Source organism: Schistocerca piceifrons, chromosome 3 (genome assembly GCF_021461385.2).
Source record: "Schistocerca piceifrons isolate TAMUIC-IGC-003096 chromosome 3, iqSchPice1.1, whole genome shotgun sequence".
In the NCBI taxonomy this organism is placed as follows: Eukaryota; Metazoa; Arthropoda; class Insecta; order Orthoptera; family Acrididae; genus Schistocerca; species Schistocerca piceifrons.
Genome location: NC_060140.1, coordinates 83320461 through 83347401, shown reverse-complemented (window position 1 = coordinate 83347401; position 26941 = coordinate 83320461). Strand labels below are relative to the sequence as shown.

The 26941-nt window shown below is 45.3% G+C and overlaps 1 protein-coding gene and 1 non-coding gene across 3 annotated transcripts in view; both read right to left on the bottom strand.

The window, feature by feature from the left end:
- Window positions 1-26941, bottom strand: part of LOC124789373 (tubulin polymerization-promoting protein homolog) — a 410640-nt gene that overhangs the window by 196663 nt on the left and 187036 nt on the right. The gene's annotated exons all lie outside the window — the stretch shown is intronic.
- On the bottom strand, window positions 9767-9841 carry Trnap-cgg. Its single transcript has one exon. It is a non-coding gene; the product is annotated as a tRNA-Pro (tRNA).

The following is a 26941-nucleotide window of genomic DNA, read 5'->3' as shown; positions in this document are numbered from 1 at the left end:
TCAACTGCGCCTTTCAGCTTTTCAGCTTGGCGTTTTCCTACAATACCATTGTGCGAAGAGAAGTTCTTGTGTAAGGTTTATGTGTTATTAAAGAACTTGCCCCCCTTCTAACAGCCGTGTACCGCAAGTTTCTAGAGGAACGGAGGGTTCCAAATGATTGGAAAAGAGCACAGATAGTCCCAGTCTTCAAGAATGGTCGTCGAGCAGATGCGCAAAACTATAGACCTATATCTCTGACGTCGATCTGTTGTAGAATTTTAGAACATGTTTTTTGCTCGAATATCATGTCGTTTTTGGAAACCCAGAATCTACTATGTAGGAATCAACATGGATTCCGGAAACAGCGATCGTGTGAGACCCAACTCGCTTTATTTGTTCATGAGACCCAGAAAATATTAGATACAGGCTCCCAGGTAGTTGCTATTTTTCTTGACTTCCGGAAGGCGTTCGATACAGTTCCGCACTGTCACCTGATAAACAAAGTAAGAGCCTACGGAATATCAGACCAGCTGTGTGGCTGGATTGAAGAGTTTTTAGCAAACAGAACACAGCATCTTGTTATCAATGGAGAGACGTCTACAGACGTTAAAGTAACCTCTGGCGTGCCACAGGGGAGTGTTATGGGACCATTGCTTTTCACAATATATATAAATGACCTAGTAGATAGTGTCGGAAGTTCCATGCGGCTTTTCGCGGATGATGCTGTAGTATACAGAGAAGTTGCAGCATTAGAAAATTGTAGCGAAATGCAGGAAGATCTGCAGCGGATAGGCACTTGGTGCAGGGAGTGGCAACTGACCCTTAACATAGACAAATGTAATGTATTGCGAATACATAGAAAGAAGGATCCTTTATTGTATGATTATATGATAGCGGAACAAACACTGGTAGCAGTTACTTCTGTAAAATATCTGGGAGTATGCGTGCGGAACGATTTGAAGTGGAATGATCATATAAAATAAATTGTTGGTAAGGCGGGTACCAGGTTGAGATTCATTGGGAGAGTGCTTAGAAAATGTAGTCCATCAACAAAGGAGGTGGCTTACAAAACACTCGTTCGACCTATACTTGAGTATTGCTCATCAGTGTGGGATACGTACCAGATCGGTCTGACGGAGGAGACAGAGAAGATCCAAAGAAGAGCGGCGCGTTTCGTCACAGGGTTATTTGGTAACCGTGATAGCGTTACGGAGATGTTTAATAAACTCAAGTGGCAGACTCTGCAAGAGAGGCGCTCTGCATCGCGGTGTAGCTTGCTGTCCAGGTTTCGAGAGGGTGCGTTTCTGGATGAGGTATCGAATATATTGCTTCCCCCTACTTATACCTCCCGAGGAGATCACGAATGTAAAATTAGAGAGATTAGAGCGCGCACGGAGGCTTTCAGACAGTCGTTCTTCCCGCGAACCATACGCGACTGGAACAGGAAAGGGAGGTAATGACAGTGGCACGTAAAGTGCCCTCCGCCACACACCGTTGGGTGGCTTGCGGAGTATAAATGTAGATGTAGATGTATTAAACCACCTTGAAGCACTATCAGAATGACGTTATGTGCCTTCACGGTGAGGTAGTCTTGCTGAACTGGCGATTCAGACATCTCGCTCAAGTGATGTGCGACAATGGCCTCGGTTGTGAGCCACTATACACGGTGGTCCATAGATCGTGACCGGGCCAAATATCTCACGAAATAAGCGTCAAACGAAAAAACTACAAAGAACGAAACTTGTCTAGCTTGAAGGGGGAAACCAGATGGCACTATGGCTGGCCCGTTAGATGGCGCTGCCGTAGGTCAAACGGATATCAACTGCGTTTTTTTAAAAAATAGGAACCCCCATTTTTTATTACATATACGTGTAGTACGTAAAGAAATATGAGTGTTTTAGTTGGACCACTTTTTCCGCTTTGTGATAGATGGCGCTGTAATAGTCACAAACGTATAAGTACGTGGTATCACGTAACATTCCGTGAGTGCGGACGGTAATTGCTTCGTGATACATTACCCGTGTTAAAATGGACCGTTGCGGAAAAGGTCGATATCGTGTTTATGTATGGCAATTGCGATCAAAATGCCCAACGGGAGTGTGCTATGTACGCTGCTCGGTATCCTGGACGACATTATCCAAGTGTCCGGACCGTTCGCCAGATAGTTACGTAATTTAAGGAAACAGGAAGTGTTCAGCCACATGTGAAACGTCAACCACGACCTGCAACAAATGATGATGCCCAAGTAGGTGTTTTAGCTGCTGTCGCGGCTAATCCGCACATCAGTAGCAGACAAATTGCGCGAGAATCGGGAATCTCAAAAACGTCGGTGCTGAGAACGCTACATCAGCATCGCTTGCACCCATACCATATTTCGATGCACCAGGAATTGCATGGCGACGACTTTGAACGTCGTGTGCAGTTCTGCCACTGGGCACAAGAGAAGTTACGGGACGATGACATATTTTTTGCTCGCGTTCTATTTAGCGACGAAGCGCCATTTACCAACAGCGGTAACGTAAACCAGCATAATATGCACTATTGGGCAACGAAAAATCCACAATGGCTGCGACAAGTGGAACATCAGCGATCTTGGCGGGTTAATGTATGGAGCAGCATTATGGGAGGAAGGATAATTGGCCCCCATTTTATCGATGGCAATCTAAATGGTGCAATGTATTCTGATTTCCTTCGTAATGTTCTACCGATGTTACTACAGCATGTTTCCCTGAATGACAGAATGGCGATGTACTTCCAATATGCTGGATGTCCGGCTCATAGCTCGCGTGCGGTTGAAGCGGTATTGAATAGCGTATTTCATGACAGGTGGATTGATCGTCGAAGCACCATACCATGGCCCGCACGTTCAGCGGATCTGACATCTCCGGATTTCTTTCTGTGGGGAAAGTTGAAGAATATTTGCTACCGCGATCCACCGGCAACGCCTGACAACATGTGTCAGCGAATTGTCAATGCATGTGCGAACATTACGGAAGGCGAACTACTCGCTGTTGAGAGGAATGTCGTTACAGGTATTGCCAAATGCGTTGAGGTTGACGGACATCATTTTGAGCATTTATTGCATTAATGTGGCATTTACAGGTAATCACGCTGTAACAGCATGCGTTCTCGGAACTGATAAGTTCACAAAGATACATGTATCACATTGGAACAACCGAAATGAAATGTTGAAGCGTACCTACGTTCTATATTTTAATTTAAGAAACCTACCTGTTACCAACTGTTCATCTAAAATTGTGAGCCTGCGACTATTACAGCGCCATCTATCACAAAGCGAAAAAAGTGGTCCAACTAAAACATTCATATTTCGTACTATACGAATATGTAATAAAAATGGGGGTTCCTATTTTAAAAAAACGCAGTTGATATCCGTTTGACCTATGGCAGCGCCATCTAGCGGGCCAACCATAGCGCCATCTGGTTTCCCCCTTCAAGCTAGACAAGTTTCGTTCTTTGTAGTTTTTTCGTTTGACGCTTATTTCGTGAGACATTTGGCCCGGTCACGATCAATGGACCACCGTGTATAGCAGAATCGGATCCTCTGACTGTTTGTCATTCCGGTTGCGGCATGGTGTTGAAGTCTGCTTTTTCCTGGGGTAGCTTTAAACATTTTTTAGAGTCTTCCATTATATCTCCCGGCAGTACAACGATACATCTGTCGTCCGCTAATGCTATGCCGAGGATCTCACCACAACAGCCGCGCACAAAAATGCTACTGCTAAAAAAAACCCACTTTCCGGTAAGACTGCTGGTGTTATTCTAGTTAGGGGCCAATGGCGTCGTTCTCATGACGTCAGACAAGTCATACGTCAGAATTATGACGTTTCTCGAACGAAGTAACGTGTAAATTTAACTTATGTTCGTGACTAGTAGTTGAGTGCATCAGAATGGCATTGGGAATCCCTCATAGACTTCTAGATCTAGTGACATGCAAATAATGTTGATAATGATTTGATTGAGCCGCGTTGAAAGCGGTGGAAAGGCCTGAAAACATACGAGAACGAAAATCACTAGCAAAATGTCAAAATAAAAATTGCCGATTCTGGTGGCATGCAATTGGTGTTCATAGTTATTTGATTGAGCTGGGTTGAAAGAGGTAGAAAGGTCGAAAATCAGTAGCAAAGTTCCAAAATAAAAATCTAAAAGATTATTATTGTGATGTACATCAAACGACTCCTTTTGATCAGAGAGTTACAAAACTATAAATGATTTCGTCTGAAGAAAATATTGTGGAAATTGTTTATATGAGAAATGTATTGGAAGTTGTCTATACAAACAACCTTCAGCTGTATAATGGAACGATGAGAATGAAAACTTGTGTCAGAACGGGACTCGAATCCGGATTTCCCGCCTTACGCTAGCAGTCGTCTTAACCGCTTTTGCTATCCGTACACGACGGTTAACGAGACTCCTAGCGTAAGGCGGGAAAGCCAGGTTCGAGTCCGCGTCATTCTATTACACAGTTGACGGTTGTCCGCATTCCGAACTGCGAATACATTTCACGTATTTCGTGATAGCTGTGGTTGCTGCATGCATGTCCGAAGGAATATCGCATCATACTTCTTAACAAGTCGGGCACTCCTATGTCTCTCTTTACTGAGGTTTTAATTAATAAATGGTAATTAAAACATCGCCTTTTAAGTGCAACAAATTGTAATAATAGAGGTAATAAGACCTCGTCCTTCGATTGAACCAACTGCTTCAAAAAGGCTTTTCTAAAAAAAAGTGTCGAAGTTGAGCAGTGTCTTCACATCAGGCTCACAGGGATATTTGATGTAGCCAATCCCACACCAAAACTGTTAGGTCACTGAGAATACGAGGTAGCTCTGACTTCCAATACTTGTTAGGAAAACTGGGGATGATTTCTAAGAAAAAGTAGGGCTTAATAGGAAACCTGTAAGTGCACGAAGAAAGCTGATAAAATAAATATAAGTAAAAGGACGAATATGAAAAGAGACCCATAATTTCAAGCAGTGGCTGAAGTGTCTATAATGTTGCAACAGAATCAAACTTTGTTACATGGAATTTAGGTTATAACAAAATTAGCGGTATTTGTATGAAGCAACCAATTTGGAATACATCGAATGGTGACTATCGATCTTGGATTTTTGAAGAGCACAGTTAATTGATAAGAATTACACTGAGGTGACGAAAGTCATGACATAGTGACGTGCACACACACACACACACACACACACACACACACACACACAAGGCGGTAGTATCGTGTACACAAGGTATAAAAGGGCAGTGCATTAGCGGAATTGTCATTTGTTCTGAGATGATTCATGCGAAAACGTTTGCAACGTAACAATGACCGAACGCCGGGAATTAACAGACTTCGGACGCGGAATGATTGTTGGAACTAGACGCGTGGAACATTCACTTTCGTAAACCGTTAGGGAATTCGCTACTCTGAGATCCAAAGGGTCAACAGTGTGCTGAGAGTACCAGATTTCAGGCATTACTTCTCACCACAGATACTGCAGCGGCTGACGGCCTCCACTTAACGACCGACAGCAGCAGCGTTTGAGTAGAGTTGTCCGTGCTAAGAGACAAGCAACACTGCGTCAGATAAAAGCAGAAATCATCGTGGGACGTACGACGAACGTTTCCGTTGGGACAGTCTGGCGGAATATGGCGCTAATGAGCTATGATAGCTGACGATCGACGCGAGTGCCTTTTACAGCACGACGTCGCCTACAGTACTTCTCCTGGGCTCGTCACCATACCGGTTGGACACTAGATGACTGGAAAACAGTGGCCTGGTCAGATGAGTCAAAATTACAAGTGTTAAGAGCTGATAAGGTTCGAGTGTGGCGCAGGCCCCATGAAGCCACAGACGCAGGTTGTCCGCTGTGCAAGCTGGTGGCGGCTTCATAATGGTGTGGGCTGTGTTTACATGCAATGGACTGGGTCCTCTGGTCCAACTGAACCGATCATTGACTGGGAGTTGTCATGTTCGGCTACTCGGAAACCATTTGCAGCCCTTCATGGACTTCGTCTTCCAAAACAACGATGGAATTTTTGTGGATGACAGTGCGCCACATCACCACAATACTCCACGACTGGCTTGAAGAACATTCTCGGCAGTTCGAGCGAATGATTTGGCAATCCGGATCGTCCGACATGAATCTTTTTGAACATTTATGGGACGCAATCGAGACGTCAGTTCTTGTACAAAATCCTGCATCGGAAACACCTTCGCAATTATGGACGGCTGTAGAGGCAGCATGACTCAATATTGCTGCAGGAAATTTCCAACGACTTTCATGCCACGTCAAGTTGCTGCACTACGCCGGAAAAAAGTAGGCCTGACGCGACACTGAAAGGTGTCTCATGTCACGTCGGTGTGCATCACGACTGACACCAGTGAGTGAGAGCTGAGCGTGTAGCCAAAGGATATCGGATGTTTTCTGTTCTTTACGCTCATTACGTCGTTTTCTACACTACTGGCCATTAAAATTGCTACACCACGAAGATTACATGCTACATACACGAAATTTAACCGACAGGAAGAAGATGCTGTGATGTGCAAATGATTAGCTTTTCAGAGCATTCAGACAAGATTGGCGCCGGTGGCGACACCTACAACGTGCTGACATAAGGAAAGTTTCCAACCGATTTCTCATACACAAACAGCAGTTGACCGGCGTTGCCTGGTGAAACGTTGTTGTGATGCCTCGTCTAAGGAGGAGAAATGCGTATCATCACGTTTGCGACTTCGATAAAGGTCGGATTGTAGCCTATCGCGATTGCGGTTTGTCGTATCGCGACATTGGTCGAGATCCAATGAATGTCAGCAGAATATGGAATCGGTGGGTTCAGGAGCGTAATACGGAACGACGTGCTGGATCCCAACGGCCTCGTATCACTAGCAGTCGAGATGACAGGCATCTTATCCGCATGGCTGTAACGGATCGTGCAGCCACAGACAGGACCGCTTGCGATGGTGTACTCAACGACGAACCTGCGTCCGCGAATGGCAAAACGTCATTTTTTCCGATGACTCCAGCTTCTGTTTACAGCATCGTGATGGTCCCATCCGTGTTTGGCGACATCGCGGTGAACGCACATTGGAAGCGTGTATTCGTCATCGCCATACTGGCGTATCACCCGGCGTGATGGTATGGGCTGCCATTGGTTACACGTCTAGGTCGCCTCTTGTTCGCATTGACGGCATTTTGAACAGTGGACGTTACATTTCAGATGTGTTACGACCCGTGGCTTTACCCTTCATTGGATCCCTGCAAAACCCTACATTCCAGCAGGATAATGCACAATCGCATGTTGCAGGTCCTGCACGGGCCTTTCTGGATACAGGAAATGTTCGACTGCTGCCCTGGCCAGCACACCAATTGAAAATGTCCGGCCAATTGTGGCCGAGCAACTGGCTCATCGCAATACGCCAATCACTACTCTTGAAGACCTGTGGTATCGTGTTGAAGCTGCATGGGCAGCTGTAACGGTACACGCCATCCAAGCTCTGTTTGACTCAATGCCCAGGCGTATCAAGGCCGTTATTACGGCCAGAGGTGGTTGTTCTGGGTACTGATTTCTCAGGATCTTTGCACCCAAATTGCGTGAAAATGTACTCACATGTCAGTTCTAGTATAACATACACTCCTGGAAATTGAAATAAGAACACCGTGAATTCATTGTCCCAGGAAGGGGAAACTTTATTGACACATTCCTGGGGTCAGATACATCACATGATCACACTGACAGAACCACAGGCACATAGACACAGGCAACAGAGCATGCACAATGTCGGCACTAGTACAGTGTATATCCACCTTTCGCAGCAATGCAGGCTGCTATTCTCCCATGGAGACGATCGTAGAGATGCTGGATGTAGTCCTGTGGAACGGCTTGCCATGCCATTTCCACCTGGCGTCTCAGTTGGACCAGGGTTCGTGCTGGACGTGCAGACCGCGTGAGACGACGCTTCATCCAGTCCCAAACATGCTCAATGGGGGACAGATCCGGAGATCTTGCTGGCCAGGGTAGTTGACTTACACCTTCTAGAGCACGTTGGGTGGCACGGGATACATGCGGACGTGCATTGTCCTGTTGGAACAGCAAGTTCCCTTGCCGGCCTAGGAATGGTAGAACGATGGGTTCGATGACGGTTTGGATGTACCGTGCACTATTCAGTGTCCCCTCGACGATCACCAGTGGTGTATGGCCAGTGTAGGAGATCCCTCCCCCACCATGATGCCGGGTGTTGGCCCTGTGTGCCTCGGTCGTATGCAGTCCTGTTTTTGGCGCTCACCTGCACGGCGCCAAACACGCATACGACCATCATTGGCACCAAGGCAGAAGCGACTCTCATCGCTGAAGACGACACGTCTCCATTCGTCCCTCCATTCACGCCTGTCGCGACACCACTGGAGGCGGGCTGCACGATGTTGGGGCGTGAGCGGAAGACGGCCTAACGGTGTGCGGGACCGTAGCCCAGCTTCATGGAGACGGTTGCGAATGGTCCTCGCCGATACCCCAGGAGCAACAGTGTCCCTAATTTGCTGGGAAGTGGCGGTGCGGTCCCCTACGGCACTGCGTAGGATCCTACGGTCTTGGCGTGCATCCGTGCGTCGCTGCGGTCCGGTCCCAGGTCGACGGGCACGTGCACCTTCCGCCGACCACTGGCGACAACATCGATGTACTGTGGAGACCTCACGCTCCACGTGTTGAGCAATTCGGCGGTACGTCCACCCGGCCTCCCGCAACCCCACTATACGCCCTCGCTCAAAGTCCGTCAACTGCACATACGGTTCACGTCCACGCTGTCGCGGCATGCTACCAGTGTTAAAGACTGCGATGGAGCTCCGTATGCCACGGCAAACTGGCTGACACTGACGGCGGCGGTGCACAAATGCTGCGCAGCTAGCGCCATTCGACGGCCAACACCGCGGTTCCTGGTGTGTCCGCTGTGCCGTGCGTGTGATCATTGCTTGTACAGCCCTCTCGCAGTGTCCGGAGCAAGTATGGTGGGTCTGACACACCGGTGTCAATGTGTTCTTTTTTCCATTTCCAGGAGTGTATTTGTCGAATGAATACCCGTTTATCAACTGCATTTTTTTCTTGGTGTAGCGATTTTAATGGCCAGTAGTGTATTTACGTCGAGGGTCAGCTGCCTGTCCTTTCACGAAGCGCTGGTCATCTGCAAGTCCTCGAGCGTCTCGTGCAGACCTCCCTGCCCAGTCCGGCAGCCTTAGACAGCGGTGGGCGGTGCCTCGGCTAGAACGTCGCGCCGGCCCCGTCTGCCCGCCTTACTTCCGTGATAAGGCGGCGCGCCGCAGTGCTGTGCTGTGGTGTGGTGTGGGTGTGGCCGCGACGCTAAACTCGGCGCCGCCGCCGCCGCCGCCGCCGCAGCCGCCCTCGGTCGATACGATACTACGGGCCGCACCACGCGACGCAAAAGCTCGCTGAGTCATGTCGCGTTCCGTCCCGGGACATGACGCAAGTCCGGCCTGGGCTCTGCCCGAGAGTTGCTGTACTCTGTACACTGTTCGCCTTTGAGACCGCAGCACTGTGTAAACACTGTGCAACGAGCACCGAGGAGGGAAGAACGAAACGAAATGGAAGTTCACACATTGACAGGCTCCTCATCGTCTCTGTTCCCCCTTTATCCAACACTGGCGTTGCCCAGGATGTTTCATATTTGCCACACGAAGTGATTGGTACCGTGCCTTGTTGATATTCATAGCGAATGCAAGCCGACTGGGAAACTGCAATAGGAAACTTCCTTGCAGATTAAAACTGTGTGCCGGACCGAGACTCGAACTCGGGACCTTTGCCTTCCGCGGGCAAGTGCTCTACCAACTGAGCTACCCAAGCACGACTCACGCCCCGTCCTCACAGCTTTACTTCTGCCAGTATCTCGTCTCCTACCTACACAGTACAGAGTACTAGTTCTCCAAGGTCGCAGGAGTGCTTCTGTAAAGTTTGGAAGGTAGGAGGCGAGGTACTGGCAGAAGTAAAGCTGTGAGGACGTGACGTGAGTCGTGCTTGGGTAGCTCAGTTGGTAGAGCACTTGCCCGCGAAAGGCAAAGGTCCCGAGTTCGAGTCTCGGTCGGGCACACAGTTTTAATCTGCCAGGAAGTTTCATATCAGCGCACACTCCGCTGCAGAGTGAAAATCTCATTCTGGAAACTGCAATAGCTTTAAATCGAAGGGCAGATTTGAATCACAGGTTATCAACGGAATGCGACAAATGAATTCGTCTTCAACTGCGGCATTCCTAAAAACCAGTTTGTAGGCTTCTCGTTCTGCCTTTTGCAAATACGCACCAATTTCAAATCAAAAGTCAGTGGTACAACACTCCGTTCTTATGCCAGGAGAATTAAAAAATATAGAACGAGAAAACAAAATTTGTGGCTGTTATATTTTAAATTAAAATCAAAGACAGTTAAAAAACGAAAATAAATACAGTTTAAAAACATATTACAGAAACGTGAAATTAGTCTGATAAAAAATATTGAAGCACGGCACTGAAGGACCTGCGCTGGGTGACAAGTATTGACGTAGGAGTGAATATGAAGGGCTTATTTCAGTAGTGGTACAAGTCCATTTTTGTTCATCTTGAAATACAGAGTCCTAAAGTTAAATGAGCGCTGAAAAATCTGCAGTTGAGATACCAGAAATATTCAAGCATATGGCTTCTTGCTAGAGATGAAGCTTTCTTTATGTCTGTTCGGATCATTATTTTCAGAAGCATTATAGGCAGAAAAGTGGAGGTAATGGACTTGTACCACTATTGAAATAAGCCCTTATGTATCCCATAGGGTTGAGGGATGTAGATTAAGAGCTGGGGGCTGTTAGGTAGGGACACTATGCAGAGGGTAATTAGGAGATGCAGAGAGTGGGAATACAGCCATTGGGAAAGACAGAGGGTGAGCAGCATCGTGGTGTGTGAGGATGGTAGTGGTTACAAGAGGAAAGAGGTTGGGGGAGGATGGAGAGGGAAATGGAGAGAGGAGCCCTGGGATGGGTGAGGAAGAGTTAAAGTCGGTAGCAGTCGGATCTCGGTGTCTGGGAGAGGGACTTGGTTGAAGTTCTGTTCAGATAGAAGTGTGTTTATGTAGAAATGGAGGGATGTGTTTATGAAGACGCAGCAGCATACCATATTTGGTGGTCAGAGTGGAGAAGTGGGGTTATTGGAATCTAGTTTGCGGATGGTATGGAAAATGCGGGGCTATTCGATGTGGGTGAGGAGGGATGGGAATTTGATAAGATGGTGGAGGATCCATGTGAGAGAAGGCACACGGATGTGAAAGTCAAGGCGCAGCGCATGGCGTTCGACGATTTGAAGGGACTTATAGAAAAATTTTGTACATGGCTGCACGTTCAGAGGCCCTGAATAGTTACAATTGAAAGAAAAACAGCCCTCGGTTATTATTTTTAACGAATTAACCGGGTTTCGACACTGCTAGGAGTGTCTGCCTCAGAATTTAAATCATAGAGCGGTCTATATTCTATGACATGGTCACAGAATTATGGCTAAAAACATATGATAGAGTATAAGTACGGAATCATCGTGAAAGACTGGCGGTACTTATATGTCATTTATAAAACAATAAATATGCCAAAAGGGCATTAGTCACAAAGATATTTAAGATAAAGGAAACTGTGATGGCGAGCCACTAAGGGCTGCTCGTTACTTGCGTGGTGCAGGTTGCAAAACGTACTGTCCGAGGCAGATAATCGGTTTATTTGCAGCAGATATCTACACGGAACAGTGTGACGACTCCTGGAACACTGTGGGATGTCAGCACGGCGACCGTTGTTACGACTTCAGTTGATGCGGCAGCAGAGCCGTGGGTACGCGCAACTTCAACACTGCACCCAGAGTGGCATCACGTCATGGTTTCATTCGAGTCCCTGTTCTGCACGCAGCATCACAAAATATCTATTACGTGAAACAAACATAGCCACATTGCATTAGTTATCGCCTCACGGATCCTGTACCTAATGTGATGGTACGGAGTGCCATTGGGTAAGCAACACGACCATCTTTAACTTTTTATACCTTTGAGTCACAGTCATGTAGAACTTTATAAAAGACATCACATTTACGCCAGTGACTGTAACACTTTCTTTGTTTCACGATTGCAATTTCGGCCTTAGGCCATTATCAAGTACCGCTGTAGTTTAGTGCATAAGTGACTAGTGATGGGCTAACGAACATGTCTACAGACTATGTTGTTTTATGACATATGGATATGTGTGCTCGCAATATGTAACAGACTCACGACATATAAATGTCTCAGCTCATGTGAAGTTGACATGGCTTAAAGCCACAAAAATCTGCACTTGATTATGTCCTAAGGCCGAAATTGCAATCGTGAAATAAAGAAAGTGTTACAGTCACTGGCGTAAATGTGATGTCTTTTATAAACGACTATCTTCAGTCCTCATCACCAGTAATTTGGGCAGCAGACGTCACATCTCTGACGTGTTAAGACCTGTGACTGTGCTTAATGTGCGAATTATCCGTTATATAGTCTTTCATCAAGATAACGTAATTAAAAGGTGGACGTGTTTCGCTGGTCAGCAAGTTCTCTGGTTCTCTCACACGTGATTATGAGTTTCAGAGAGACTCGTAAGCTCCCCAATCAACAGCCACTACGACTCATGAAGCAGCATGGAATGACTTACCCGCCGTTATCGCCGAAGCTCAGTTCATCCAGATACGCAAGCGGGTACTAATTGTCGCACTCTGTACATCCCCAAATAATCTACACATTTTATAATTTAATTCTTCTTACTATGCTGCACAAGCACAAGTAGTGAAATTTAGTTATTTCCTATCGTTCCTCGTGCTACAGTTATAATGACGAGTGGTTTACAACAGCATTATGCGCAAATAATCTTACAGAACCTCCAGCGCCACCCACTAGATTATTTATATACATCGCGAGCAGTAACGGCGGTATAACTCCAATTGGGGTAGTTCTAAGTTACACTTACATCTGATAAACTATGTATTTAATTTTCTTTTCAGTTTATGCGAATGCTCGATTTATTGCTGTATATCAGATGCAACATTGCTCATGACTTTCGCATCAGATTACAGAAATAAATGTGTCCTTGGACAAGGAAGCAAAGCTCATAGGGGTCTTGTTTTTCTGTTTTGCGTGATGTAAGTGAGAATAAAAATGAAATCAATATTTGATCGACATTTCTCTAGATACGAATTGCCATCACTCGCCACTTGTCTTCTACTGTAAAAGTGTACCTGAACTGTACACTTCTTGTTGATCGTAAGAGGAAATGTTTGCAGTGATGTGGCTAAACAAAGGAAAGGGCGTTACCAACGCAACGTTGTTTTGGCTGCCAGGCACAAATATCGACTTCGTAGCTACGTCATGGAATTAAAGAAGCAGCAATGATCACATCTGATAGCGTATTCGAGAAAGCGTACTTGTCAGTGTGAGGTGTTAATGCGTTTACTGCCTTCTGGCTAGCAAACTGTTCTATGACACATCCACTCACATGCGCACACACACACACACACACACACACACACACACACACACACACACACACACACACACACGTACACTCTGTCTTTCACTCTCGGTAGAAACTTGTAAGATGCTATTTATGGCTTACATAACAGTGAAAAGTCCTCTGCCTTTGCTTTTGCAGTACAATTTCGTATAATTAAACGATTTTTTGTAGTAAAAAAACAATAGTCCCTTTAGAGAACTTTATGGCAACGACGTCATCAGTGCGTCGTGGTACGCTTCGCGTGGCCGTGACGTCCTCTAGCAAGTCGAAGCCAGAAAAAGAGGCGGCCCATCGCGTTGCTTACAGAGCATCCAACTCGGTCCTGCTTCCAAATGTGAATGAACCAGTTAGACTCAACGTAGATTAAGCAAAGCTTATCCCGGAGATGTACGAAGAGCGTTCTATAAGCGATGCAATATTCTTTTTTCCTCGACCAATTTCGGTTGGAAAAATGCAGAAGCTGTTGTGGGACATCGTGGAATATTTCCGCTTCACCCCACATAGTTTCACGAAGTTCCAATAGTTTCGTCTCGTCTCGCTAAAATCACGGACATCCTCTGTCCGGAGATGGGGGAGGCTAACGAGGGAACCTCCCCATCGCACCCCCCTCAGATTTAGTTATAAGTTGGCACAGTGGATAGGCCTTGAAAAACTAAACACAGATCAATCGAGAAAACAGGAAGAAGTTGTGTGGAACTATGAAAAAAATAAGCAAAATTTACAAACTGAGTAGTCCATGTTCATGGTAAGCAATATCATAGTCATGTGAGCTCAGGAGTGCCGTGGTCCCGTGGTTAGCGTGAGCAGCTACGGAGCAAGAGGTCCTTGGTTCTAGACAACCTTCGAGTGAAACTTTTAAATTTTTATTTTCAGACAATTATTATCTGTCCGTCCGTCCGTCCGATGTGAGGTAACTGCTCCGTAGTATGGGGACGCTACACCTAAACCGAAAAATTTGAAAACGTTAAAAACATATGTTTTGCCCGAGCACAGGGAAAACTGTGCGACTGTGAAACTGTTGCATTCATTTGTTGCAGTTTACGTGAAAACTCTTATGTTTTCATCAATTTTTTTGGGACTGATTATCACATCCACAAGAAAACCTAAATCGGGCAAGGTAGAAGACTCTTTTTACCCATTCGCCAAGTGTACAAGTCAGGTGGGTCGACAACATATTCCTGTCATGTGACGCACATGCCGTCACCAGTGTCGTATAGAATATATCAGACGTGTTTTCCTGTGGAGGAATCGGTTGACCTGTGACCTTGCGATCATATGTTTTCGGTTCCCATTGGAGAGGCAGGTCCTTTCGTCTACTAATCGCACGGTTTTGCGATGCGGTCGCAATACACAGACACTAAACTTATTACAGTGAACAGATACGTCAATGAACGAACGGACAGATCATTACCTTGCGAAAATAAAAAAAAGCAAATTTTTCATCCGAGGGAGGACTTGAACAAGGACCTCTCGTTCCACAGTTGCACACGCTAACCACGGGACCACGGCGCTCCTGAGTTCGCCTCGTCCTTGATGTTGCTTATCTTGCGCTTGGACTACTCAGTTTGTATATTTTGCTTATTTTTTCCACAGTTCCACACAACTTCTTCCTGTTTTCTAGATTGACCTGTGTTCAGTTTTTCAAGGCCTAACCACTGTGCCAACTTATAACTAAATCTGAGAGGGGTGCGATGGGGAGGTTCCCTTGTAAGCAGCAGTGCAGCTATTCCTCCTTTATCAGCTCTGTTGTCGTATGTGGCCTCTCGTTGGGATGGACCTCTGGCTACCCCGCTGTGTTTAAACTAGCGAAGTAGTTGATGGCTGCTAGATCTTCTGGGGCAGGCTGACGCCTGCCGGAGCGCCACTCTTCCTTCACCCACTTCTCTGTGGCCAGGGAGATGTGGTCCCAGTCCGAAGGGGTGAAGATGGGGCGGCTGTTCAGCAACATCAGCTCCTTCCTCGTCACCGCCTCACGCAACATGCAACGCATGTGCCTAAGGTCGCACGGTTCGTGAGGGAGTGGTGGTTTCGCATGCGCCGGCGTGAAGGGGTACGGGTTGTCCCCGTGAGGGTACGCCCCGTCCTTCAGCGACGCCGCGATCTTCTTCAGGAAGGGCTGCACACTCCGCTCGGAGCGGGAGGGGCAGCCCTTCGTCGGTTTCCGCTTCTTCAGCTTGCATCACAGACATTCATGTTCCCTTACATAATATCTACGGAGACTTGGCAGTGAACAAAAGCGCGGCGAGTCGCTGGGCGAGGCGTCTGTCATCATCGCAACAGACCTGTCCAGTCTTTCGCATGCCGGTCGGCCGCAAACAGCTGAGACTCCTGCAATGATGGAACGTGCGGACACACACACACAGGAGCTGATCGCCGAACCACAGTCAAACATTACGATGCACAACTGGACGTCTTCGTTCGTAGTGCTGACACACTCGTCCACCAGTTGGGGTACTCAAAGGTATGTGCCCCCTTGGTTCCTCACCGCGTAACAGAAGAGAAAGGAAGGACTGTCCGTGCGGAATTACTTGCTCATTACGAGGCTGATCGTGACAATTTTTCGTCGAACATCGTCACAGGCGATGAAAGATGAGTTCATCACTTCGAATCGGCAAGAAAACAGTAATCCATTAAGTGGCGCCACACCACCTCTCTTCCGAAGAATAGGTTCAAAGCCACAGCAGCAGCAGTTAAAGTCATGACGACAGTCTTCTGGGACACTGTGTAAGTAGGCTGTTTAGGTTTTTATGTTCGTAACGCCACGTAGCGCTCTGTATGAGAATCACTGACTGTGCTATGTGGAGTCTGTGGCTGGTTGGCATTGTTGGAATATTTCCTACTGTAGCTTTGGGCAGTTGGATGTGAACAGGGAGTATCGTTGCGCAGTTGGAGGTGAGCCGCCAGCAGTGGTGGATGTCGGGAGAGAGATGGCAGAATTTTGAGAGCGGACGATCTGGACGTGTGTCCATCAGAAAGAGTACATTTGTAATAATAATCATGAACTGACTTTTGAAGATTGTGGTGTCACCGCCAGACGCCACACTTGCTAGGTGGTAGCCTTTAAATCGGCCGCGGTCCGTTAGTATACGTTGGACCCGCGTGTCGCCACTGTCAGTGATTGCAGACCGAGCGCCGCCACACGGCAGGTCTAGAGAGACTTCCTAGCACTCGCCCAGTTGTACAGCCGACTTTGCTAGCGATGGTTCACTGACAAATTACGCTCTCATTTGCCGAGACGATAGTTAGCATAGCCTTCAGCTACGTCATTTGCTACGACCTAGCAAGGCGCCATTATCATTTGCTATTTATCTTGTGAATCATATACCGTCAGACAGATGTTCACCAATTATGGATTAAAGTTAAGTATTCCCGTAGCTACGTACGTTCTTTGCTACCATAACTTCCTTTACCTGTTCCAGACCTCGCTTAAACGCGTGCCTTTCGGCTACCCGTCATTGTGGATTGGCTGTCTTGCCAGTCCACAACAAAGATTAAGGTAAATACATTGTTTGTTCTCTGTCAAAATCTTTCATTTGCTAACTATACCTATCAGTAGTTAGTGCCTTCAGTAGTTAGAATCTTTTATTTAGCTGGCAGTATTGGCGCTCGCTGTATTGCAGTACTTCGAGTAACGAAAATTTTTGTGAGGTAAGTGATTCATGAAAGGTATAGGCTATTGTTAGTTAGGGCCATTCTTTTGTAGGGATTATTGAAAGTCAGATTGCGTTGCACTAAAAAATACTGTGTGTCAGTTTACTGTTGACCAGAATAAGTAAAGTGAGAAATGTCGTGAGTACGTTCAGTTCCGCTCAGCTGTTTCAAAATCAAATAACATAGAGGGTTTCCAGCATTGTCATTTATAAAGATTTTTCTAAGGGGACGTTACAAATGGAGGGGTTGTTCTGTTACATGCCCTCCTTCATGGTGTATCCAGCAACACCGAAGTGTTTTGTGCTACTCTCAGGAATCAGAGAAAATGACTCCAGTATGTTCGTCACCACAAAAATGCAAACGAACTTCATGGCGACGCAAAGCCTCACACAAGGCTGCGTGCCTGAGAGGAGATGGCAAAACTTCTTCCTCATCCGTCCTCGCACCTTCCGACTTCCATCTGTTTGGCGCAATGAAGGATACGGTCCGCAGGAAGCAGTAACGTGTTTGACGGGGAGGTTACTGATGCAGCAAGACGTCGCCTCCGTAGTCAACCAGTAGAGTGCTACCATGCGGTCACGTAGGCCCTCCCAAACGAAAACGGCTCTGAGCACTATGGGACTTAACTTCTAAGCTCATCAGTCCCCTAGAACTTAGAACTACTTAAACCTATCTAAGGACATCAAACACATCCATGCCCGAGGCAGGAGTCGAACCTGCGACCGTAGCGGTCGCGCAGCTCCAGGCTGTAGCGCCTAGAACCACTCGGCCGCTCCGGCCGGCAGGCCCTCCCAGTAAAGTGGCGTAAGGACGTCGCATTGAACGTAGACTGTGTTGAAAAGTACGGTTTGCAGTTACGAGAATGGGGAATAATGCGGTCCGCTGGAATCCTGAACCAAACCCGAAAAGAATGTGTTGAATTACTTATTGAACGCCCCTCGTACGTGAACAGGAAGCACCGCACCACAATCATAACAATGGAAATAGCCTAAATTCGACTCATCAGTTGTATTCTGCATTTAAGCCTTGGAAACAAACAGAAAAACGAATGTCAAGCACTGAAAACGGGAGGAAACAGTGCGCTGCTATTCATCGTCATAATCAAGTTGTTGTTATTGTTGTGGTCTTCAGTCCAGAGAATGGTTTGATGCAGCTCTCCATGCTACTCGATCCTGTGCAGGCTTCTTCATCTCCCAGTACCTACTGCAACCTACATCCTTCTGAATCTGCATAGTGTATTCATCTCTTGGTCTTATAATTTTTACCCTCCACGCTGCCCAATACTAAATTGGTGATCCCTTGATGCCTCAGAACATGTCCTACCAACCGGTCCCTTCTTCTCGTCAAGTTGTGCCACAAACTCCTCTTCTCCCCAATTCTATTCAATACCTCCTCATTAGTTATGTGATCTACCCATCTAATTTTCAGCATTCTTCTGTAGCACCACATTTCGAAAGCTTCTATTCTCTTCTTGTACAAACTATTTATCGCCCACGTTTCACTTTCATACATAGCTACACTCCATACAAATACTTTCAGAAATGACTTCCTGACACTTAAATCTATACTCGATGTTAACAAATTTCTCTTCTTCAGAAACGCTTTCCTTGCCGTTGCCAGTCTACAATTTATATCCTCCCTACTTCGACCATCATCAGTTATTTTGCTCCCCAAATAGCAAAACTCATTTACTGCTTTAAGTGTCTCATTTCCTAATCTAATTCCATCAGCATCACCTGACTTAATTCGACTACATTCCTTTATCCTTGTTTTGCTTTTGTTATGTTCATCTTATATCCTCCTTTCAAGACACTGTCCATTTCGTTCAACTGCTCTTCCAAGTCCTTTGCTGTCTCTGACAGAATTACAATGTCATCGGCAAACCTCACAGTGTTTATTTCTTCTCCATGGATTTTAATATTACTTTAAGTGTCTCATTTCCTAATCTAATTCCATCAGCATCACCCGACTTAATTCGGCTACATTCCATTATCCTCGTTTTGCTTTTGTTGATGTTCATCTTATATCCTCCTTTCAAGACACTGTCCATTCCGTTCAACTGCTCTTCCTAGTCCTTTGCTGTCTCTGGCATCGTGTCATCGGCGAACCTCAAAGTTTTAAATTCTTTTCCATGGATTTTAATACCTACTCCGAATTTTTCTTTTGTTTCCTTTACTGCTTGCTCAATATACAGATTGAATAGCATTGGGGAGAGGCTACAACCCTGTCTCACTCCCTTCCCAACCACTGCTTACCTTTCATGTCCCTCGACTCTTATAACTGCCATCTGCTTTCTGTACAAATTGTAAATAGCCCTTCGCTCCCTGTATTTTACCCCTGCCACCTTTAGAATTTGAAAGAGAGTATTCCAGTCAACATTGTCAAAAGCTTTCTCTAAGTCTACAAATGATAGAAACGTAGGTTTGCCTTTCCGTAATCTATCTTCTAAGATAAGTCGTACGGTCAGTATTGCCTCACGTGTGAAAACGGGAGGAAAGAGTGCGCTGCCATTCAGCGCCATATTTCATATGTAATCAAGTAACAATCAGAAATAAAAGTTACATTATATCATAGAAGTCGGTACAATGTTGACACGAGCGAGAGAGAGAGAGAGAGAGAGAGAGAGAGAGAGAGAAGTAGCAGCTATCAGGATCAACAGTGAAGCATGATGATGTGTTGGCTGGCCTGTAAGTCGTAGTATCTGTCCGTGGTGTGGAGACAGCGGCTGGCGGTTTTCTTCCGATTGCGTGAACCGTGTCTCATGAATAACAAAGGTCATACCCTCACGCTATTCCTGTAACTGCGTGAGAAATTAAAACTCTGACTTCCGCCAATATGGTGCCAGCCACGAGGTCCTATGGGATGGAGAATAGCTACGCTGACACTGCGTGTCGACTGCGGCAGAACACCGACACAGCCGAGGCTTCAGGACCCTACTGAGTACTATTTAAAAACTCAGTCCCAGAATGAAAACAATAGCTTCTTAGGGTAGATACTGTTTTCTATTGGCCATTTGTACAAAAAGCTACGTCGGTGTCACAAACCAGTTTTGACGGAACTCTCCTGATCTGTTAGACTGCCATCACCTGTCTGGTCCAAACAGCCAACTATTTCCCATGAACTCATTACACCCACATGAATTTTGTTAGTGGCTCGTTCACTACATTCCAGAAGATGGGGCTACTTGCAGCCTCCCGAGGTTATCCTTTTATTACCTCTTGTGTGATTGTCATATCAGGAGGCGTGCATGTCACTTCTGTTCATTGACAGTACTTTGCGATGGCGTTACATAAACATCTGGGCAACTTCAGTCGCCAAATACATTGCGAACAGTGACGCTCATCAAAGATTATCAGAAGCGTCAGCGACGTCTGTCAGGACGTCTGCAACGTAGTTCTCATAGCTTTTATCAGCAACTGCAGTCACCTGAATTGCGGCGCCGTCGAACAACTCGCAAACCATGGTGTACTTTCGGGTGTTCAGCCAAGTCGCTGACTCCTTTTTTCGGTAAGACGCTTCGACGACTGGCCCAGTCAGGAGCAATGTTGTTTTGGATACTCGCTGTCTACTCTACAAACAGACTTTGAAGTACTGCCGCTGTGGCGACGCTATTTAAAGCAGAGCTCAACTCCCGGCGGTCACTACGCCCCTGTGGAGTTCCTTTGTTTCTCATAGCCCGCAATGTTACTCTGTGAGACTCACATTCTGCCAGGGCTTCTGGTGCGTGAGATGACCCGGGAAATCTTGATATACTGAGTGCCGGAGCCAAAAACTTGTTTGAATTGAAACCTCCGTCCTGGTTTATTAGCTTTTCGGGCAGCTTTGCTTCGACAGACCCCTTACCGACGCTGTTCGAGAAACTTGACATTTCTACAGACATACTGGTCTCATCGTATTTCATTTCATCATTATACTCGAAACAGTGCTTGCTGTCCTACTTAAGATGTGTGGCTGATGTTCCTTGCGTCACTCCTCGGCTGTGGCTGCTTCTGTGTTGGTAGCGGTGTGTAGCACATTGCATTGGATCTCTGACTGCACTTTCTTTGTAAGAGACTCTCTGGCTGGTCGGACTCGTTGTTGGAAGTTAATCGCCAGTACTGTTGTGCAGTTGAAGTTAGTTGCCAGCAGTGATGGAAGTACTGTTGGGCAGTTGGAGGTGAACAGACAGCAGTGATGGATGTTAAATGTGAGAAGTTAGCGTTGATGGATGGTAGAAGTCTGAAGTGTTAACGTAGGCTAACGATCTGTACATGTTCGACTTGGAGACTGAATATTATTCATGATTATATACCTTTGTACTAGATGTCAATGACGATTTATATTGTTAAAACTTTGAACATAGCTGCTAAGGTTCAGTGACCGTGTCAGAATTATATTGTAAGAAATAAGCCCTCGGTCACAAATATTAAGTCAAAATTGACCTGGTTTCGATGCTACTATGAGCGTCGTCTTCAGAATTAGACTAACTGTACTAAAACATTAGGTATATAGTACATTAATCAAATTAAAGTTTGTACTGACTCGAAAAGATGCAGTACTTACAAGTCACATTTTAAAAAAGATCTAAGCCGGAAAGGCGACGTCATGAACACTTGTGAGATGGCGAGCCACTAAGGGCTGCTCGTACTGTGAACAAGGGTTGCAACAAGACTGAGGTACCCACGTTAGAAAGTGTGGGCAAGTAAACATGGTGTTGCTACGAGCGCCATCTAGTAGCCGCAGAAACAACTCGGCTACTGTACATTCAAAATTAGACACATGAAATTGTGATGCAGCTGATTCAGGGATAACGTAAGCATTAATAATAACAGGATGAAGTTACATATTTATCTGCTTTAAATAGAGATACATTTTGTAACATAAAAACGTTAGTTATGACGTACAAGAAAACAGCAAAGATGTCACAGGAAAACAACATTTCGGTAAACTGCATGAGGAAATCTGAATCAAAGATCAAGCAATGGCTTTATACAGCCAAAAAAGATTTAATTTCGCAGCTGCAGCTGTTCGTTGAGAATGAGGCCATCATGACGAGTGTTTGAAAATATCCAATTCCTCTAAGACATCTAACCTACGCCCCTTCTTTTCGGTATGCAGAATATTATTATCGCCTATGGCTTTAGGCACGTGTCCAGTAAGAGATGGTGGGCAAAGGATGAATTTAGGGGACTGGTGCCGTTCTTTCTCAAAAGATGTTCTTTATATCTGATGGTGAAAGCACGTCCGGTTTGCCCTATATAATAGAAGGAGCAGGTATCGCAGATGATCTTATAAACCCCAGAACTTTCTGTAGGGGAGCGAATTGATTTCAAATTATGAATGAAGTTTCTCTTTAGATTATTATTAGTAGAGAAGGCAACATTGCAGTTGTATTTGTTGCGAAGCATTCGCTGAATCTGATAGGAAATGGGTCCTATGAAAGGAACAAAAAAACGTTTTTTTTGGGTTAATTTCAGTGCATGAGGTGTTGTGCGTGGTAGTTCTTGCAGTTTTCTTTTTTAGGATATCATCCACTATGTTAGGCGTATATTCATTATTGACTGCTGTGGTTTTAAGTAAATTAATCTCCTCGTTAATTATTAATGTACTATATACCTAATGTTTTAGTGCAGTTAGTCTAATTCTGAAGACGACGCCCATAGTAGCGTCGACACCAGGTCAATTTTGACTTAATATTTGTGGCCGAGGGCTTATTTGTTACAATATGATTTATATTGTTGTTTGACTTGGATGTCACACTATTAAGGCAAAAAATACGTTATTTGGTTTGCAACAAAATCTTTCCTTTCCTAATCACATGCCTATTAATAGTTGGCTTTCGTAGTTAGAATCTTTTATTTAGCTGGCAGTATTGACGCTCGCTGTATTGCAGTAATTCGCGTAATGAAGATTTTTGTGACGTAAGTGCTTAATGAAATGTATAGGTTATTGTTAAGATTTATTTTTAGTCAGAGCCATTCTTTTGAATCAATTATTTGAAGTCAGGTTGTAATTTTTTTTGAGCTAGAATATTGTGGGGCAGTGTTGACATGATAAGAAAAAGTAAAGAGAAAGTACGCTCAGTACGTTCAGTCTTACTCAGCTGTTTCAGAATCAAATAATGTAGAAGTTTCATCTTCTCAGTCATTCTGCAACTTAAGTACAGACACACTCATTTAAATAAAGAAGTTTCAACTGTTCTAATGGCCTACTCTACGTAACACATGCCACTCTCGCATGGAATTCCGTACACACCCGATTTTCGGGGGCTTCCATCGTCTTTATCTCTACATACGATTTTTTTAAGTTTGTTGATGGAAGTGGAATAATGGGTGTCACAAAATACTCGCAAGAAGTAATTTTGATGGAAAACATAGGTTTGACACTAAAAATGGTAAATTTTTTGTTGTTTCATGAAGTACACAGTATAGCGTTACGTATGAAACAGTATATTGGACAACTTTGGTGATATCTACGAACTCTCTATGTTGAAATTTTGCATGATCGTTTTGCACAAATGTTGCTGAATTTCATTGATAGAGCGCTCAGTTTCCTTCTTCAAAGCGTGGACGGCGTGAGATTGTTGGGATAAACATGAGACTTAAAAAATAAATAAATTTAAAAAATTAAAAAAAAGTCCAGGGGCGTTAAATCGAATGCTCTGAGTATGCAATTAAGATCATCAAAACGGGATGTTACAGGACCAGGAAATGCCTCGTGCAGTAACTGAATTGTTTCAGGATTGTATGACACGTGGAATCCTCTTGTTGAAATCCCATGTCATACACATACGTATAACGCAATTTAGACACAAGAAACTCGTGTATCATGTGGGGATAGCGAGCACCATTAACTTTTATTGCCTGACCAGTAGCATTTTTGAAGAAGAATGGTCAGATGATGCCTTGAGCCCCCAAGTCCGCTCCAAACAGTGACACGTTGCCGATGCACTTGTTTCTCAGCAATAACTCGTAGGTTTTCTGACGCCAAATCCAACAATTTTGTCGATTAACCAAGATTCAGGATGGAAATGAGTCTCATCTCTCAATATGGTTTTGTACGAAAAATGAGCATCCACTTGTTGCGTAATCCATTCAACGAATTCCGTTCGTTGTGCTTCATCAATAGGCTAAGTTCTGAACTCGGAAATTATGAAGACGCAAATATTTTGTGAGAATATGTTGTAGAGAGTTTTTCGAAATGTCCAGTTCTTGAGGATGGTGCCTAATTGCTAATTGATGTCCAAGGACTCTCAGCAATGCTCTCACGAACCTCTTTGATGTTTTTTGTTGAACGATTTGTTCAAGGACGGCTAGAGTGTTAATATTCAGTCTTCATAAACTTTTCCATTGATCTTTTCACAGTCGATGAAATTAAATCATTATTCCGACCACATTTTGTGCGGAAATTGCGAACTATAGGCGTCAGACCTTACCTATTTTTAAAATATTGTTCAATAACCGAACGTATAGTTCTTTACTATAGCACTCCTTTACTGATAACCGTGAATTGTCAGCTGTCATGCAGCCTTTTTTCCGTTGGCAACGCGTTACCGTACGAACGGCGCCAAATTCAAATCCTAAGTGAATTTTAGGGTGCCCTTAACACCGGATTTAATATTTACGTAGGAGACTACATATATTTCCGGAGAATGGGCCTAAATAAAACGGATAGCTGCCTCTTCTTCAGATATTTACAAAGAAGGCAGAAGCGACTTTTTATTTAAAAAAAGGAGAGTACAGACATCTTACGGTTGCTAAATCGTACAGACCTGGTTGCCTGTTGAAAGCTGTGGGCAAGCTATGGCAACGACTCTTGTGTGATCGCTTAGCAGCACACAGAGAACTAATAGATCCTAACAAAACTCATTGTGATATCAGGATGTGGGAGAGGCAACAAATTTGAGTTTGAGTTCTTGGTCTCGAGTGCCACTATCTTTGACGACAGCCAGTATTTTGACAGCGGAGTAGAACAGTGAGTAGCTGTGCTGTTGTCAAGAGCAGCGGTAGACTGCAGCACCAGAGAACAGCCTCCGATGAGAATCTGTCTCTCCGCCGCCGACCTAACCGGCTACATCCTAGCCTAGGCGCCACGGAGCCGCCTATTTCCAGACAGTGTGGAGTGGAAGGGGAGCGGAAGAGACTACGACAGGTTGGCGGGGGGAAGGGGGGGGGGGAGAGTCCGCCGCCGCCGTCTGTCATCATACAGACTGGAGGGACCGCCGAGGCGCTCTGTCGTATTTTACCACAACGTATCGTCCACTACCTTCTACTGTAAATATTCTCGTTTGGTGAAGTAACAGTAATCTTCTCTAATCTTTTAAGCTGCACGACACAATATACAGGACGACTGGCGACTCAACACGGTTTTAGTAAGCATCTACTACTACTAAGTGATCAGGCCCAGCGGACCGCACGCATCTACAAGTTTCCTCCTCCACTGTACTCTGTCCATTGCTGCTATCCGCCATCCATCCAACGCTTCTTGGGTCTCCCTGGCGGTCTCTTTCCTGTAGGTGTGAAATCCAGGAGCTTCCGAGGCCATCTGTGATCCTCCATGCTGGCCATATGGCCAGCCCACTGCATTCGTTTGGCTTTGAGAGTTCCTGCTATGTTGGACTGCTGGTATAGTTACTCAAGCTCTCGGTTGTATCTGATCCTCCATTCCCCTGTATCTGCATCCTGAACCGGACCGAAGATCTTCCGAAGCACTTTTCTCTCAAAAACAAGGAGCTTATGGAAGTCCTGTTTCCGGATACTCCATGTCTCACAGCCATATAGAACATCAGGCTGGAACAAGGATTTGTACAGTCTTATCTTGAACTATCTGGAGAGATATCTGGGCCGAAGCAGTTGTGCTAGGCTGTGGTAAGGTCGGTTTCCTGTTTGTATTCTGCAAAACTCAGCTCGCCCTTTTCTCACACGATATCCCGCGAACTATGGATGAAGGGCAACAGGCAGAGTCAGTTTCGCAGATTTCGGAAAAGTATTTGACACGGTGCCCTGCCGCAAACTGTTAACGGTGGTACGAGCATACGGAATAGGTTCCCAGGTATGTGAGTGGGTTGAAGACTTCCCAACGGAACCCGCTGCTTTGTCATTGAAGGCGAATGTTATCAGAAACATGAGTATCGTCAAGAGTGCCACAGGGAAGTGTGACAGTACCGCTATTATATTCTGTATATGTAAATGATCTGGCAGACATGATGAGCAGCAATCTGCAGCTGTTTGCTGATGATGCTGTGGTGTACGGGGAGGTATGATCGCTAAGTGACTGTAGGAGGATACCAAATGGCTTAGAAAAATTTCTAGTTGGTGTGATGACTGACAGCTCGCTCTAAATGTAGAGAAATGTAAGTTAAGGCGTATGAGTCGGAAAACAAAGCCATTATATTTGAATACAGCACTAGTGGTGTACTGCTTGACACGGTCACTTTGGAGGCTTCAAAGCGATATGATATGGAAAGAGAAAGAAAATATTGTAGTAGGGAAGGCGAATGGTCCATTTTTGGTTTATAGGGGGAATTCTTGGGAAAGTGTGATACACTGTACAGGAGGTCGCAAGTAGTGCGCCAGTGCGACCTATTCTTCAGTACTGCTTGAGTGTTCATGATCCGTACCAGGCCGGGTTAAAGGAAGACACTGAAACAATTTACAAAAGGGCTCCTTTGTGGGCGGTAGGTTCGAACAACATGTAAATATTACGCAGATGTTTTGAGAACGCAAATGAGAATCCCTCGAGGGAAAGCAAGTTCTTTTCGAAGAACACTACTGAGAAAATTCAGAGAACAGGCATT